Source organism: Carcharodon carcharias, chromosome 1 (assembly GCF_017639515.1).
Source record: "Carcharodon carcharias isolate sCarCar2 chromosome 1, sCarCar2.pri, whole genome shotgun sequence".
NCBI lineage: Eukaryota > Metazoa > Chordata > Chondrichthyes > Lamniformes > Lamnidae > Carcharodon > Carcharodon carcharias.
Genome location: NC_054467.1, coordinates 144,229,176 through 144,247,035, shown reverse-complemented (window position 1 = coordinate 144,247,035; position 17,860 = coordinate 144,229,176).

Sequence of the window (17,860 nt, the reverse complement as noted above, 5' to 3'; positions counted from 1 at the left end):
GGTGGTTCCAGGGGGATCGAGTCAGTTTGGGCCTGCAGGGTGAGTGGGGTGTAGTGGGTCAGTCGAGGAGATGGGGGACAGAGTCCCATGCGGGTTGGGGGAGAACGATGGGGGGGTCGGGGGGGTGGTGAATACTATGGGGTCTCGTTAGTGGGGGAGCCCCCTAGTGGATTGGGGGTATGGGGAGAGTCCTGTGGGGTTTGATCTGGGTCTTTGCAATAGTTAACCATAAGTTAGAAGATGTTTTAAATCTTCTAACATTTTCTGGGTAACTGTAGGTGTAACCCTGTCAGAACCATCCAAAGTTTGCAATTTAAATCACATTTTCAGATGGTTCCCAGTGCAGGACAATTGCCCCAAGGAAGTTTGTGCTTCTGGGAAATTACCATAGAAACCCTTACCTGTGAAGTTCCCAGAGGGGTTCCCCAGCACATCTCTGGGCTCCCCCTTCAGTGAGACACTAGGGAGCCCAGAAGTTATGGCCCAAGGAATTTGGGCAGATTATTATTGGGGGCATTTAAATGTTAACTCCAAAATTAGATTTGTCCTTTTATTTAACAGTGATAATATGACCCATAATGACAATGTTATCTAAATGCGAATATTCCAGAGTTAGAAACAGATCACTAAAGAGACTGTATTTTTTTAATGAGCTTGGCAAATATTCCATCCATGTGAATGCAGAATTGAAGACATCAAAGTTGACCATCTTACACAATATCATATGGCCTTGTGTACAAACAATTGAAACCAATTGACTATTCAGGGAGGATAACATCTGTGCTTCAACACGCGCATTTATAAATTTTATGCTATATTTTCCCCCACCTGATTCCTTCTTTCTTGTTTTATGCCTCTTCTTCCCAATTACTGCAAACCAATCTCCTATTTAGAGGGCAGGTAGGTAAGACAAATGCAGCCCTTTGTTAATTCGAAGCTGCCTACATATCTTGACACCACTATTCCTGGTCAGAATGGAGACATTGGGTAATTTCTCCGTCACTCACGCCTGGGGACCACACTGCTGTGTGTGACTGGATTGATTTTTGAACGCATAATTTGTATGTACCATCCACTCACTGCATTTCTTTAGAGAAATCAGCCTCCTTTTATTGCAAGGCTCCTGTGGCTTTGGCCATCAGTTTGGTTTGCTGTAACATGTAGAGATTACTTTTAAAAAGGTTCTGTGGACTGTTTGCTGTAGCATATGCTGCTTTAAATAGACTTTGTTTGCTGAGCAGCATGAGTTTATTTGCTCTAACATTGACTATTTTCTCAGAGTCCTGCTGTAAGTCCCAGCCCAGCTCTAATTAGTTGGCTGACACAGTGGTTTCAGTAAACACTCGGCTATCGGTTAGCAAGTGGTCCAAGAATAACCACTCCTCCATCCCATCCAAATCTCTACTTCCTTCAGTGTGCAGAAATCATTTTTATCAATGGTTATGATTTTGCTAGAACTAATAACCAAGGGAAATTTTCTTGACAGCATTTATAATATTGCACCACATTTTTACCCAAATAATAATCAATTTTCCTTGTCCACTCTTATAAAGAAATAAGTGAAATAAGTGACTGAAGCAGTCATTGAAGCTCAATATGCTGATAACATTTTTAAAGTATTGAGAGACTTGGTGAAAGCAGTATGTTGAACGCTGAAAAGTTAACAGGTTAAAGCAAATTTGTTTATTAGTTATTGATACAATATTTATATATGCATAGGATTGGCAAACCAGCAGGATGACTGTAGAGTCTCCAGAATTAGTAATTAATTTGCAGGACAGTCATGTGAGAAAGCAGGAAAAAAATCAAAGGAGCATTAAGAAAACTGTTTCACTTTTGTTTGAAAGTTTGTGTTTCTTAGTTATCAAAATATTGGAGAAGAGAAAAAATGCTGTTTGATTAGGCAGGGTGATTGGAGGTGGGAGGTCATGAGATGATACCTTCAAGAATATGTGTAATCATATGTGATTATGTTTTTTAAGTCAACTTCGCATTGAATTGTTTATATAATCAGTTATAAAGGCAACTGCATGTGATGGGATGTTGATAGAACTAAAAAGCTGGTATCAGTAAAAGGTGACAATGAAGCTTTTAGATTGTCTTACAGCACCAACCGCTTTATTATTGTCCTTTAGGGAAAGAATTCTTATCCAGTCTGGCCTAAATATGACCGAAGTCCCACACTAATGTGTTTGACTTTCAACTGGTGTCTGAAGTGGCAATTAAAAGTTAAGCCACTCAGTTGTATTAAAGCCAATACACTAGAATTATATTTTGCTTCATCCACCTGGATTTCCTGGTCCAGTTTTACAATTTATGCTAAAATCTTCTCTGGCACAAGTTTACAGTTGACAGGGCCTTGTTGCTAGAAACAGGGATAAAAAAATCCAACTTCCACTGCAGGCCTGAAAAATCTGTAGCAGTGTTAATGGTTGCCAGCAGTGGGACCTATTAGCTGTCATCAAGAACAGCAGCAAGGGAGCCTCCAAGCCTGGAGGATGGTACCTGGAAGCTGTAATGGAAAAGTTGTACTTTGGCACAGTCCTCAGCATTCTTCTGAATCAGAAGGTTGTGGGTTAAGTCCCTTTCCAGAGGCTTGAGCACCCAATCTACCAACACTTCAGTACAGAACTGCATAAGTATTGTACTTTTGTAAGTGCTATCATTCGGAGCAGACATGAAACTAAAATCTTGACCGTGGTCTCAAGTGTATGTCAAAGTTGCCTTGCATTGTAAAAAAAAATCAAGGAATTCTTCTGGTGCTCTGGCCAATAGTTACTCTCAACCAACATCATTTAAACTAGAAGAAAAGAGTTGACGTTTCGAGTCCTCATGAGAGTCTCTCTCTCTCCGCCCCCCACACACACACCTTAAACCAGCTTATATTTCAACTCTTTCTTGGACTCGAACTCAAGTTCTGTCGAAGGGTCATGAGGACTCGAAACGTCAAATCTTTTCTTCTCCACCGATGCTGCCAGACCTGCTGAGTTTTTCCAGGTAATTCTGTTTTTGTTTTTGTTTTGGATTTCCAGCATCCGCAGTTTTTTTGTTTTTATCACTTAAACTATTTAGTTATTTACTTAATTTCTGTTTTTAACAACTTACTCTGTGCAGATTACCAGCTATGTTTGACTATTTTACAACAGGGACTACACTTCAAAAATGCCTCTTTTGCTATGAAACACTTAGGGCAGGATTTTCCCGTCGGCGAGCAGGGGGCAGGCCATTGACAGGTCGGCGGGCGCACAGCTGATTTTGCTGCGCCACATTTCAATTTTCAGGTAGGCGGGGGTGCAGCAAAATCAGCTGTGCGCCCACCGACCACCGACCTGTCAATGGCCAATTGAAGCCATTGACAGAGTCATTGAAGTAATTAATGCACCTGCCCATCCAACCTTAAGGTTGGCGGGCAGGCCAGGAGCCCTCGCAGGCTTCAGAAAAAGCATGAAACCTCATCCACAGGCAGGTTGAGGTTTCATGTAGGTTTTAAAAAAATTAATTAAGGTTTTTTAAAAAGCTATGGACATGTCCCAACTCATGTGGCAATGTCATATGAGGGGACATGTCAGGGATTTTTATTTTCTATTTTTAATATTTTTTAGTGTGGAGCCGATCTCCTTGAGGCAGCTCTTAGTCCCAGGGAGGTGAGTGTGCTCTTTCATGCGCATGCGCAAAAGAGCGCACTCTCGAGTTTGGGGTCTCCCCCCCAACCTCACAGGGAGCGCACAGCACTTCCATGCGGACATCACGCTGGGTGGGCCTTAATTGGCCCGCCCACGTAAAATGGCGGAACGCCCCCAATCTGGGACGCCAATCAGAGGCGCGCCTCTTATGCATCCACACTTCCACTCCCCCCCCACGACAGGGTGAAAATCTTGCCATTAGGGACACCCTGAGGTCATGAAGGACCCTGTATAATGTCAAGTTTTTTCTCTATTGACCTTTTCTCTGGGTTACATCCTGTGCTATCTTTCATCCTCCACACTGAGAGAGGCTTGGTTATAGCGCTTACTGGGCATGCCTCAAAATGGGAGCCAGCCGAGTGTTAGGGTATTAAGATCAGTTGGGAGGAGGGGTTATACCTCTCATTAGCATGGCTGCAATTTCTTGATACTTTCGCATGAGCTGGTAAGATGGTAAAATAACTTAGATACATCTCGATCTGTGCTGCATTTTATTGCCTGCTGATATCAATATTTCATACTCCATGGCTTTTATCAGTTACTATGCCAATCTTCTCCATATTGAGCTCCAAGATAGATAAGAATAAGCAAAACACAATTGTCACAGAATCTAATTCAATTGATCAAATGGCCACTAAATATGGGTGAGCAAAGGTCTACTGACTAACCCAAAATTTGCAATGATTACTTAGTCATTCTCTGATGATGTATTGAGCCATTTTCCCATCATCAAGTGTTAAATCTTCTCTTTTTCTGGAAAGACTGGCAAAACTATATCATATAACTATTACAAGACAATTAAATTTTAAGAGATTTGTGTGCCCTGTTTCTTAAGGCAAGTCTGCATTGAGAAATATGTTTTGCTTTGTCTGCCTATGAAGATGTCAGTCTATGTGACATGAATGCTTCTCTCACTGGAATTGACTGGGCATTATTAGTTACACGTATACTTTTTTTTGTTGCAATCTGCGCACAGTTTTAGCACATTTACTTATTAAATTCCAATCAGTGATAACACTGAGTGACAGACCAGTCCAGAAATGGAACAACCAATACAGCCAATTTCTTGTTTCATGTTTGCAATTTAAAATAGATCCAGCTGCGTTTTTATTTCCTGTTTTGTTAAGTATCACTGCTTGGCTGTGGAAGCTGCTAAAGTTATTGGCTTCATGCTAGAGCAACAGATTAACACCAAAATAAATCACAACAGTTGCACAACTTAAGTGTCGCCACCAATTATACACAGTGATTAATGAAGCACTTGTCATCAAGTTGAAAGCCCACGATTGTTTCATTTTCAAATTCATACACATTAACCCTGAAATTCTGTGGTGCATTACTCCTTACTCTCACTGTAAGTCCAGTTTCTTACTGTTTATTAAGAGTTTGGCCATTTCCCAATGGAATTGTAGTAAGAGGCTGGGAGAAGGTCTGGTGATTTCAGAATGTTATTGTTCAGGTAGTAGAATCCTTGTTGAAGTAAGTAAGGCAGGACAAATCATGTAATAAAAACAAATAATAAAAACAAAAAACTGCGGATGTTGGAAATCCAAAACAAAAACAGAATTACCTGGAAAAACCCAGCAGGTCTGGTAGCATCGGTGGAGAAGAAAAGAGTTGACGTTTCGAGTCCTCATGACCCTTCAGCAGAACTGAGTGAATCTTAGGAAAGGAGTGAAATATAAACTGGTTTAAGGTGGGGGGTGGGGGGGGGGGAGAGAAGTTGGGGGTGGTTGAGGTGGTTGTAGGGACAAGCAAGCAGTGATAGGAACAAGGCAAAAGAGAGATACAGAAACCTTGTCACAGAGAGGAACAGAACTTCTTCAGGGTAGGCATTCCTTGTAGAGGAGTGGCAGTCAATTAAACAAAGAGATAAAAACAAAAAACTGCGGATGCTGGAAATCCAAAACAAAGACAGAATTACCTGGAAAAACTCAGCAGGTCTGGCAGCACTGACGGAGAAGAAAAGAGTTGACGTTTCGAGTCCTCATGACCCTTCAGCAGACCTGAGTGAATCTTAGGAAAGGAGTGAAATATAAGTAGCAGATTTCCATCATGTGCCTGCTGGCTGTTCATTGACCCCACCACTGCTATTCATGTGACCTCTTCTTCACAAAGTATTTCTTCAGTTATATCACCACATATGTATTCCATTGACTCCACCCTTGCCTCAACTCACCTATTACTGAAGTCCTCATTCATGCCTTCGTTACCTCTCAACTTGGTTATTTAGAAGTTCCCTTGGCCAGCCTCCAATGTTGCACCCTTCAAAAAATTGAGATCCAGGAAATTCTGCCGCCCATATCCTAACTCACACCAAGTCCCAATCCCTTATTACGCCTATGCTCACTGACGTATTTTGCTCCCCATTAAGCCATGCTTTGATTTTAAAATTCTTATCCTTGCTTCCATGGCATTTCCCCCTCCCTATACTGTAACTTGCTGTAGCCTTACAATATTTCAATGCTCCTCCAGTTCTGGCCTCTTGCGCATCCCCAATTTAAATCACTTCAACATTGACGGTGGTGCCTTCTGTTGCCTAGGCCCTAACCTCTGGAATTACCTCTGCAAACCTCTTTGACTCTCTACCTCACTTTCCTAATTTAAGGCACTCATTGAAACCTACATCTTGCGTTAGTGGTGGAGGGAGTGAATGCTTGTGGATATAGTCCGCTTGATTGGCACCACATCCACAAACATTCATTCCTTCCACCACAATGCACAGTAGCAGCAGTGTTTGAAGATGCACTGCAGGGATTTACCAATGCTCCTGAGACAGCACCTTCCAAACCCACGACCACTACCATTTAGAAGGACAAGGGTAGCAGATAGATGGGAACACCACCACTTGGAAGTTTCCCTCCAAGTTACTCACCATCCAGACTTGGAAATATATCGCCATTCCTTCACTGTCACTGGGTCAAAATCCTGGAATTCCTTTCGTAGCAACACTAAGGGTGTACCTACACCACATGGACTGCAGCAGTTCAAGAAGGCAGCTCACCACCACCTTCTCAAGGGCAACTAGGGATGGGCAATATATGCTGGCCTAGCCAGTGACACCCAAATTTGTGAATGAATAAAAAGAAATCTGACCAAGCTTTGTGTCATTTGGCATAATGGCCCATTTTGGGCCCCAGTGTCAAATTCTGCCTGTTAACACTTATGTAAAGCATGTTGAGAGTCTTTACTGCATTACAGGTGCTATATAAATGCAAGTTGCTATTGCATTTATGTCAGTGCTTCTTTCAAGTGTGTGCAGCAACATTGATGCTATATTAACTTCTCTTTGCCATAAGTTCTGCAAAAGACTTAATTCTGCATGCTCTATAAGAGAACAGATGAAACATGCTAAGTATATAAGCACATATATTCATCCTTACTCTTATTCCATCAGCTATTAAGCACAATTGATGTAGATTAATATATGAGTGTAACATTGTTCAAATTGAATGCCAGCTTAGCTCAATTAGTAGCACTCAACTCTTAATTGGAACATCATAGGCTTAAAACTTGTTTTCTCCCACTTTCAGGTGCAGCAGTCACAATTTGTAATCTGCCCATGCCCGATCTCAGTGAGACAGGCAGCAAGCAAACTTCATGCTGCTTCTCCATTTCCCTGAATGTAGCGTTCAGCTGACTGCAACCTGTGCCGCTGGTTGGCTGAATGCTCAGCAAGGGCTCCTGCTTCTAGCCTGTGGTTCAGCTAGCCTGCACCTTTTAAAGACAACTGCCCCTCTTAAAGGGGAACAACACTCTGTGAAAAGAAGCTGCTGCTGACTACTTCTACTCGAATTGGTTGCATGGATAAATAGAGCAATAAGGGAGAAAGAGGGCGTGCAGGTTCACAGATGTGGCTCTAAAGGCCTTAGTGATGGAGGTTGATGGAGGAGAGAGAGAGACCATGGGCTGCATCTTTCATTCAAGGTTGGGAAACAGGCGCCAGAGCTGCTTCCAGGCCCTGAACACACTCCTGGTGGGGGGCGGAGGGGGGGTGGGGTGTTGAGGGGGTGGTGCAGTTTGGGGGCTTGGGCTGGAAACAGTCACTGAGCTGGAATTTTTACTGGGGAGCCCCCGTAATTGGCCTGGAGACAGGATCCCTGTCCAAATAAGGATGGTGGGTGGGATCTTGAAGCTGGATGGCCAAACAGTAGCCTTCCAGCTTCAAAAGTGCACTTGGCTTCAGTACAAGGTAAATAACCTATGAGGAGCTTCTAAAAGAAGGTTCCCTCTCAGGCACATATAAAAATACTTAAATAAAAATTCAAAAATACAGAAAGCAGCCAGGCCACCACTATAGTAGGGGATGTGGCTCTTGAAGGGTGTCTCTACAAAACGGCTTTTGGCTGCACTCCCAACCAGACAGACAGGGGGTCTGTAGGCCAGGCTGGAGAGTGCTGACACCCTGGCCTGCTGTTGGGTGCCCGCCTCCAGTGAACTAATCTTCCTCTCTCTCCCGTCGCATTGGAAAACTGGAGAGTGACTAGAAAATCCCAGTCAGTCTCCTTAATCCCTGGTTAACAAGGTTCTTAATGAGCTCAATTGCCTGCCCGCCTAATGGGGGTGGGCAGTTTTCTGGTGCCAAACCCACGTTGGCCAAATTGTGATTGAGAAACTGGCGCTTTGGCTGGCCACGAAATTTCTGCTTCCGGCTCTGTCCCTGACCTTGGCAGGGCCTGAAATTTCAGCTCCATGGGCAGAATTTTACGGCCCGCGGGCAGACGCGCGCCTGACCTGATCGGGTGTAAAATCACGCGAGAAGACATTGGCCCAGCATCCCATATTTCGTTCGGCACGCGCGTACAAGAGAGGGCATTAAGAGAGCAATTAAGCCCATTAATGGTGCACTTGACTCCGATTTTTCGTGTCCTCCAAGCGCGAATCAGCCAGGCGGCCTTTGCATTTTTCATCAAACCTCATCCAAGGGCCGGATGAAATCTCCGTTAATAAAGAAAATAAAAATAAATATCTGGGGACAGCATTTCTATCGGTTATATTTTCAGATGCTTGATTGTGATGCATTGACATTGCTTTGCAGCTTTTTAAACCTTTATTTGATCATTTTCTGGTCTGCAGTTCCCTGAGGCAGCTGTCTGCCTTCAGTGAGTTTTCTCGCAGCGCTCACCTGCATCCACGGAAATGTCATCACCCACCCCCACCCCAGTAGCGCTGAGCTTTTCAGTGTGAAATCGCAGACAGTGGCCGATCGCGGTCAGGGACCCCTTTGCCGACAGCTCCCAGGCCCGCAAATCCCACCCACCCACCGAAGGTAAAATTCAGCCCCATATTTCCAAGGAGATCAGGAGGTCCTCAAGGAACACCATCAGAATGGAATGGGAACCAGTGGCCAGGAAGGTCAATTCCCAGAGCCTGGTCCTGAGGATATGAAGGTTGTGCTGCAAGGCATTCAATGGCTTCACATGGGTGGACAAGGTTAGTGAATGCAACTTCAAATGACATATCATATAGCCAGCAAAATACTAGCCTCTCCTATTGATCAGTATCCTCGGCAGTCACTCATTAGCATTCCCCCCCGCAGTCAGGGCTCAAGCCTAATATTCAGATGCTCAACTTCACACTCACAGACCCAATAATGCTGCAAGCCTCATACCCATCTTTTACCGCCTCCACAAACCTCTAGTTATTTAGCCATGACAGGAATGTCACCCCTCAATACAGTGCAACATAATTACTGATATTTTCCCCTCTCTCTTGCAGGATATGATTGTGTATAACTGTAGGGAACAGAGCAGAATTGGCAGGGGATTGCCATAGCTGCCTCCCCTGAGCCCTAAGGAGTTGATGGAGCTCTGCATCATAGGGTTGGTGTGAATGCCTGTTGTGTCAGGCATTTTGGAGAACATTGTGAATGATGCTACATTCCTGCCTATACCCTTTCTCAACTCCCATCTCACCTCATCCAACTATCTGGCATGATGAGAAAGCTGTTGACAATGTTGTGGGTTATGAGGTTTAAGGGATTATGAGGTTTATAATTTATTATATTTTGGGACTGTGGCTTTAGATATAGTGTACATGGAGCAGGTCATGTAACCTGTTCTGAAGTCTGCTTGACAGTAAGCCTGGGTGGTTTGATTGTTAGAGATCAAAGGAAGACTTAGATTATTTTACTGAGAAGAAGGTGCAAGGTATTTACACTTGGAAACAATGGCAGCAGTCTTGGAGTTAAAAATGAGTAGGCTCTGAGTCTCCCAAAAGTCCCAGAAAGCTGTTGCAGGTATTGGAAAAACCCAGCAGCTCTGGCAGCCTCTGTTGAGAGAGAAACAAAGTTAATGTTTCAAGTCCATTCTTCAGCTCTGAAGAAAAGTCATACGGTCTCAAAATGTTAACTCTATTTCTCTCTCTACAGATGCTGCCAGGCCTGTTGAGTTTCTCAAGTATTTTCTGTTTTTATTTCAGATTCCCAGCATCTGCTATGTTTTGCAATTGTTTTGGGAATTGGATTGTAAATAGTTGTCCATTTACTTCTGGGATGAAAGAGAATTGAGATCAAAGATAGTTAATTAGCATAATATGTTTCATATTGCCATGGCAAAGAGGACAAAGGAAGCCAATGTGAGATATTTCCTACACATCAGTGAATATCACAGACAACAGCAGCGTGGTCAGTGCAAAAGAAAGGCTGCTTGGCTTTGTCAGCTACCACCAACAAATGCAGGAGGAAGACAATCTTCAGTCGAAGGCATATATCCTGTAGCCATCTAACGGTTCCGGGAGATTCATCTGACATGGCTACCAGGATGAAGAATCATCAGAATAGTCTCTACTGCTGTGGTGGATTTAAGGAACTCTCCGAAAGCTGAGAGAACTGCGTGGAGACGGGCACTTGAAATTACTAGTCAGTGAAACAGGGATACAGGATTCCATTGGAAGGCTAGAGTAACTGTTTTCTAAAAGGGCTGTAATTCTGTGGACATTGTGATGGTTTGTAATATAAAAAGGGAATGTCACTGTAGTTAAAGTATAAGTTGCCTACAAAAAGAAAACAGTGAGTAGTCAAGAGCATTTTTTAGCCATTTGTTAGTAAAATTTTTAAGACATTAAATCTTGTTGGGTCATTACATCAGCTATCAACTTGGGTGCAATAGTCCCAGATTTGCACTAAGTTCAGTAGCATGCATGAAAAAAGTTCTTATGCCCACCAGTTGCAATGACAGGTTTTCACGCCATATTGTCCCATTCCCGGCACGTCTTGTCTTGTTAATAAAATATTTCCAGAGCACACGCCAGGTCGCTGGAGGGGCAGCCTCTGGTTTATCCCCTCCACCGTCACCTCGGCCCTTCAGTAATCCGGGAGCCCTATTTAAAGGTGTCCCTGCACAGAGCTAGCACTCTCAAATGGATTGGAAACTGATACAAATTCATAGCTGCCAAAGGGAGGAAATATGCTGCCCCCAAAGCCGGTGATGCCTCCCTCAGGCGCCTACTGGATGCGGTGAAGGTCCACCAAGAAGTCCTGTACCCCTGGTCTGGGTGAAGACCAGCATGCAAGGTCAACAATCCAGCATTGGAGGTGCTGGCAGCAGTGGTCAGCGCCAATGCCCTGCAAAAGACAACAGCCACCCAATGCCAAAAGCGGATGAATGATGTCTTCTGTTCCACCAGGCATTCCTCCACTGGTCTGTGATCTCTCCCTTTTGTTGTGTGTCAGCTTGTCCTGCATGAAGACAGATGGAGAGAGTTTAAGCAGGACACCTGCCAGGCCAGTTAAGAAGGATGCCTGGCATGTGTGGGTGGTGAGTGGTGCCATGGACAGGATGAGACACGATCTGCAGGGCAGATGAGGGTGTGTGTGAAAGAATGAATGGTGATGTCCCTTGAACTGGCAATGAGTGAGATCCCTGTGGATGTGTGATAGCTTTGTCTCCTCCCTTTTGCAGACACATCTGGGAAGCAGCTGAGGGGGTCCACGAACAATGTCCTCAACTCAAGTCCAGAGTACACCTCAGGAGAAGAACCTGATGACTTCATGATTAGAAGACCCATCACAGTGCTCCCCCACACCCTCCACCAGCTCAGAGACACACACCTCAGTGGGACTTAGTTTTAGAGTAGCCTCGGGGTCACAACCTGGTGAACACATCACACTGTCTGATCCACAGCAGGCAGAGGCAGGGACTTCCCAGTTTTATGATGCTCGGAGGATTGCTGAAGGCCAGAAATTGACCGAATCTGAGTCAGATGAGGAGCCTCTGGACTCGATCATACTTCAGTTGCTGGAGCTGCAAAGACAAGCTCGGGAACATCAGGAAGGGATGTCCGCTGCACTCCTCAGATTGTAAGGCACGATGGCACATCTGCCTTCAGCCTGAGGTGATTGCACTGGTCAACATTGGTAGGATGGCAGCTGCCATAGAGAGCATGATCCAGGACATCGGGTCTGCACTGCTGCACGAGCTCACTCCATCGCTGATGCCGCAGTTGGCCTTCAACAGTATCAATGCAAGAGGGGTGTGGTGCAGCTGGAGCTCACTCCACCTTCCCCTTCTCCTCAAGGGCTCAGCCAGCGGACCCCAGACACCATAGAGAGGAGGATCAGCAGGTGCATACCCCTGGGCCATCCATCCAGGTGACTTTGGGAGTGTCTGGCCCATCTGAATCCGCTCTTCCTGTGACCCCAGCAGCTCCAGCTCCACAGGTCGAGAAGGGTGCCATTGCCACACAGCAGGACCCTGAAAGCAGGCCGGGGCCCTCCAATTCATGGCCCCCCAGAGGACGCCCGTCAAATTAATCACAGACAGGGCATAGCAGTCAGCAGGATCCTCCATCTCTATGGTGGATGTCGAGGGAGTACCAAGATATTGCGGCAAGTTTGGGAATGTTAAGAAGATGTGGTTGCACAGCCTGGGCATGGGTGTTAATCACTTGTACATAATATTCACTATTGTAAATAAACGCGCAAGAATGTCTACCTGCCTATGGCCCCTTGTTCTGATGCGCAGTGTTTGTGTCACTCAGATGTGAAACCCTGGTTCCTGCACAAGATAAAGGCAGCTGTCTCAGTCCAGGACCTCTTCTCTGTGCAGTGTGTAACCTTCAAATCAAAGTGATGGTCTAGCCTCACACTCCCTGGACACATTACTCTTGCCTGCACCTCGATGGTGCTGGTCATTGCTGCCGGAATGTTGTGGGCAGGTGTCACAGAGTTCCATCATTCTCTCTGTGGCTCTCAGCACCTTTGGTGGGGGGGGGTGGGGTATGGGGTCAGCCACTCGCCCGCCCCCCAACCATTTCTTCAGCATCTGTGACCAGTCAGTGTGCTCCTGAAGGGATCTGGTGCTGAAAGCTGACAAAGGATCAGGTGCATTTAAAGTTTCATGGCTGCAGCTCCACGATATGACTCTGATCACAGAGCTGCCCACAGCCAAGACATGAGTCAGACATTCACAGAGACTGTGTGAAGATCTATGAAGTGTCCTCAATGTAGGTCATCATCATCCTCCTGGAATCTAGCAACTATTAAGGCCTCCGCTGTGTCTCCATGACATGAGCCTGAGCACGGAGGGTATGTGCGCTGCCATCAGCCACACAGGAGTCAATCATTCACAGGTTCAAGGTGAGGATATCAGGACTGTCCTCACTGCATCTTGTCATCATCCTCCATGAGTCTTGCAGCTATGAGAGCCTCCCGAGCACACCAGCCTTGTCTGGTCAGTGTGATGGCCTCATCGCTGGTATCCTCACCTTGGAGGACCTCATCATCATCATCCACTTTGTCCTCCTCATCGGAGGAGACATGCAGCTCCTCCATCTCCTCCTCAGTCAGGCCCTCCCCCCTTGCAGTGCCAGGTTGTGGGGCATGCAGCAAGTGACAGTGATGTGTGACACCCTCTGTGCAGTGCTCCATCAGACCTGTTGAGGCACCAGAACCTCATTTTCAAAATGCCTATCATTTCCTCCATCAAAGTACCGGTCACAGCAATGTTATACCATTGCTCTGTTGCAGTCTGAGGCTGCCGCATAGACATCATCAGCCATGGCCTCTGTGGGTAGCCCTTGTCCCCAAGGAGCCAAACCTGGACCTGGGAAAATGTCAGGGATCTGAGACCTGCTTAGGACATGGGAGTCGTGGACACTCCCTGGGAATCATGCTGTAGGATGTGTTTGTGGTCGTCACACACCAGCTGAACATTCAACAAGTGGAAGCCTTTGCTTTTGATGTAGTTGACTGCTTGTTACCACAGAGATCAAAGTGTCACATGAGTACAATCGATAGCACCCTGTACCTATAGAAAATCTGAGATCTGTGAAAATTCAAGCGCTCTTGCTTCCTGGCCTGCCTGATCCCAGGCGAATTACATAAAGATCTGTGTCTTCGCTGGGATGGAGTCTGTGAACTCCTGGACACACTTGTGCATAGAGGCTTGTGAGATCCCACACAGGTCACCTTTGGAGCCCTGGAAGGAACCACTGGCATAAAAATTGCGCACTGCAGCTACTTTCACGGATACTGGCAATGGATGCCCTCCACATCCCCATGATGCCAAATCCTGCAGCAGGTGGCATATGTGACCGACCATTTGCCTAGACATATGCAGTCTTCGACGGCACTGATTCTCGGTCATTGGCAGGAATGGCAGGCAGCACCTAGACCCTGGATCTAGCACGGCACCTATGAGCGACAGCTCGCTGTGGATCTTCAGCTATGTGCGCAGCAGGCCCTGCACCCCCTTCATCTTGAGGGAGGTGCTCCTCCCTTTGCTGGACCAGGCACCTCCACTGCTCTCTTCTTCTTCTCTGCTCTCTGTAAGTCATGAGGCATACAGCCAAATCACCAGGCTCCATGATCCTGATGTCCTCCTCCTGCAATATCAAAGAGAGAAATGGGTGGTGTCGTAAGGGTAGGTGTCCTAAGGACCTCTCTTGATTAAGTCTGAAGGCCCCTTCACGCATGCTGGAGAGTGATGGCCACCACTTGGATAGCAAGTGTGTAGTTCGCTTCAAGGCTGTTTGAAACCCCACCCACCTCTGACCCACTCCATTTGACCGATAGGTGGCAACTTCAACCATTGGACTGCATGCTGTGCTGTCAGCTCAGGCACAGGCATTTTCCTAACCTGCACTGCAAGGCTGCGCTTTTAGCTTGAACCATGATGGATACTGGTCCAAACCTTAAGAAAGACATTATAAGGGTCTGTGAGCACTTGGCATCATGTATAGCTTGGGGCTAACATCAAAGTGGAGGCCACATCTTCACTTATAGACCCAGCTCTGGTGGCAGATGTCTCAACTGCCATTGCAGGTCATTGGAAAGCCAGCCAATGTCTCAGTGCAGCAGTCAAAGTTCAGTCATTGGTCATGAGATCCATGGTTGCTGCCATGCAGGCTCAGCCTGCTGTTATTGTGCCTGTGGATCCCAATGCTCAAAGGTGCTTTCAGGCTCTCAGTTCAGTTGAGCAATTTGTGCTCCAACAGATTACAAGGGTTGCTGAGGTGCCACTCAGAGGGAGTGACAGTGGCTCCAAGGAGCACAAACCTGTTGTCCTTTCTCAAGCCAACAGCATTCTTCGTCTCATCACAGTGACCCCACCATTGCCCTTTCTGGTGCTCACACAGATGTCACCCACGTCAAGATGGTGCAACCCAAAGCTGGGCCCTCAAGGCTCAGAGTTGTTCAACCTTATCGAAAAAGGTCACCTGCAGTCACCCCCACTGGAAGTCAGCAGTCTTCCATGAGACAAGCTGTAACCATATGGTAGCACTGTGTAGGAACACAAGACAGGCACTAAGGGAAGGTTCATTTGAGGTGATTAGCTCCTTTATGTTTGCTTGATTGGAAGCATTGTTCGATAAAGATGTTGTGGAAAAGTTTTAATTGGTGTCTTTTATTGCAGTATCTTGGCCAATGGGACACTGTGGTGGGGCATCCCAGATAAATGGGAAGGTGGGGAATAGTGGAGGCACGGTGGTGAAGGAATGATCTCCAAAGGGAAGCAGAGTCTGAGTAAGTGTTGACGGATAGCCCGTCTGGAGCAAGGGATCCCTGATGCCTCTTCCCTGCCTCCTCCTCTTCCTCCTCCTTCTGAGGTGCTTCTAAATGTTTGGTGGCAATATCTGCACATTCATGATAGTAATGTTGTGACATAGCTACCATCATGACCTTTGCTACAGCCTCTAAGAGTATTGTAGCAATCCAGGCCCTGGAACCATTCTTTAAACATGCTGATGGATGGTCCAATGATATTCCTGGCAGCAGTACTGTCCATCCAGTGTCCTTGTATGACTGGGTGGCAGAGTAGGGTCATTAGCTGGGTGTAGAGGGGAGTTTCCCTCATCTCCAAGCAGCCAGTGACTGGTTTGTCATGGTGGCCGGAAGAAGGCAGGAATGGCAGACTACCTCAGGATGAAGACATTGTGCCTACTGCCAGGATAGTGGGCATCCACTGATATGGTGATTTGTGCATGGCCGCACGCCAACTGCACATTAATGAACGGCAGCTCTTGTGGTCCTGGTACCTCTCCCTGTTGACACATGGGGCCCACAGAACCATGTGAATGCAATCGATGGCTCCCTGTACACTGGGAATCTCACTATCCTGGCAAAGCCAAGTGCCTGCTCCTCCTCCTTCTTTCTGTTTAGATTAAAAATGAGGAAATTGCTTCTCCAATCATACAGGGCCCCCATCACTCTCAGATGCAGTGATGGGCAGAGTACTGGAAGATGTTTGCAGTGGTCTGTGCCTGCCTGGAATGATGCAGTAATGTAGGGCTTTAAGGTAATGGTGACCTTGAAGGCCATCCTCACCTTAGAGTGAAGCTGCAGGTTCACTTGACGGAGGTAGCATAGTTCTGTGACCACCTCCGTGTTGAATCTGAGGTGCCTCAGGCATTGCTCCTTGGAAAAGTGAAAGCAGAAGTGCTCCCTATCAACTCATGGTGGATAGGACCTTCTGTGGACAGCTGTCCACTTGCTCCCTCTGTGCAAATGTCTCCTCTTTGCAGCCTTATCAGCATTTGTCTGTTATATTTCAGAGTCCGATGCACTGCAGACCCATAACCATTGCAGGTTTAGGGCAGAATTTTACGCCCTGCGGGCAGGCATTCCCAACCCAATCTGGCGTGAAATCACACGAGATGGTGTTAGGCGAGTGTCCTGACGTCACCATGCACTCACACAATATTTTGCTTGGTGGGCGCGCATAAAAGTTGGAAGCACGCCCACCGACAATTAAGAGAGCAATTAAACCATTAATGACATAACTGTCTGTGAATTTTCGTGGCCCATCCAACCTTACAGTTGGCGATTGGGCAATTTGGTCAGTGGCCTTTGCATTTTTCATCAAATCTCATCCAAGGGTAGGGTGAAATCTCTAGGGTAAAATTCAGGCCTTAGTGTGGAGAAATGACCAAATTCTCTGCCCTCGGTGAGGATGCACAAACTCACCATCCCACTTACAAGTTTCAAAACCATGTATCAACTCAGCTGGAATGGCTGATTGATGTCACAATCTCAGCGCTCCTGATGCATCTGGTGCATGCACATCACGTGCTCGCTGGCCTCCTTTCAGCATGAGGCTCTGCGCAGACTGTGCCTTAAGTGGTCAGAGGCACTGCACACATCATTTGCTGACTGAGGGGCTTCCATAGTCCCAGTACCAGGCACGCTACAGAGCATCCCTTAACAAGTTTGAGCTCATGATCTTCTCACTCAGTACCGTCTCCCCGCAGTATCCCCCATCTCTTAATATCATTGGTATCTAGAAATCTATCAACATCTGTTTTGAACATACTCAGTGACTGAGCTGTCACAGCACCCTGGGATAGAGAATTCCAAAGATTTACCCACCTTCTGACCGAAGACCTCCAGAGGGAGGTGTTACCCTTTGACTGAAATCCCATCTGTATGTTTTAGTAATTAAAGTGGCACTAAAGGTCCCATGACATTGTTCAGAGATGAACAGGGTACTCGTCTTGTACCTTGGACAACATTTCTTCTCCAAGCAATAGCACCCACAATTAAAAAATAATGTACTGAAATTTGTGCTCGCTGGGCGCACGTAATCGGCGGGCCCAGAAGCGGATGCGAAATGCTTGGTCCATCCGCCAACCATAAGGTTGGACGAGCCACGGAAAATTGCTGACAATGGGATGTTAATGGGCCTAATTGCCCACTTAACTATTGGTGGGCACTCTTCCAACGTTTGCGTGCGCCTGCC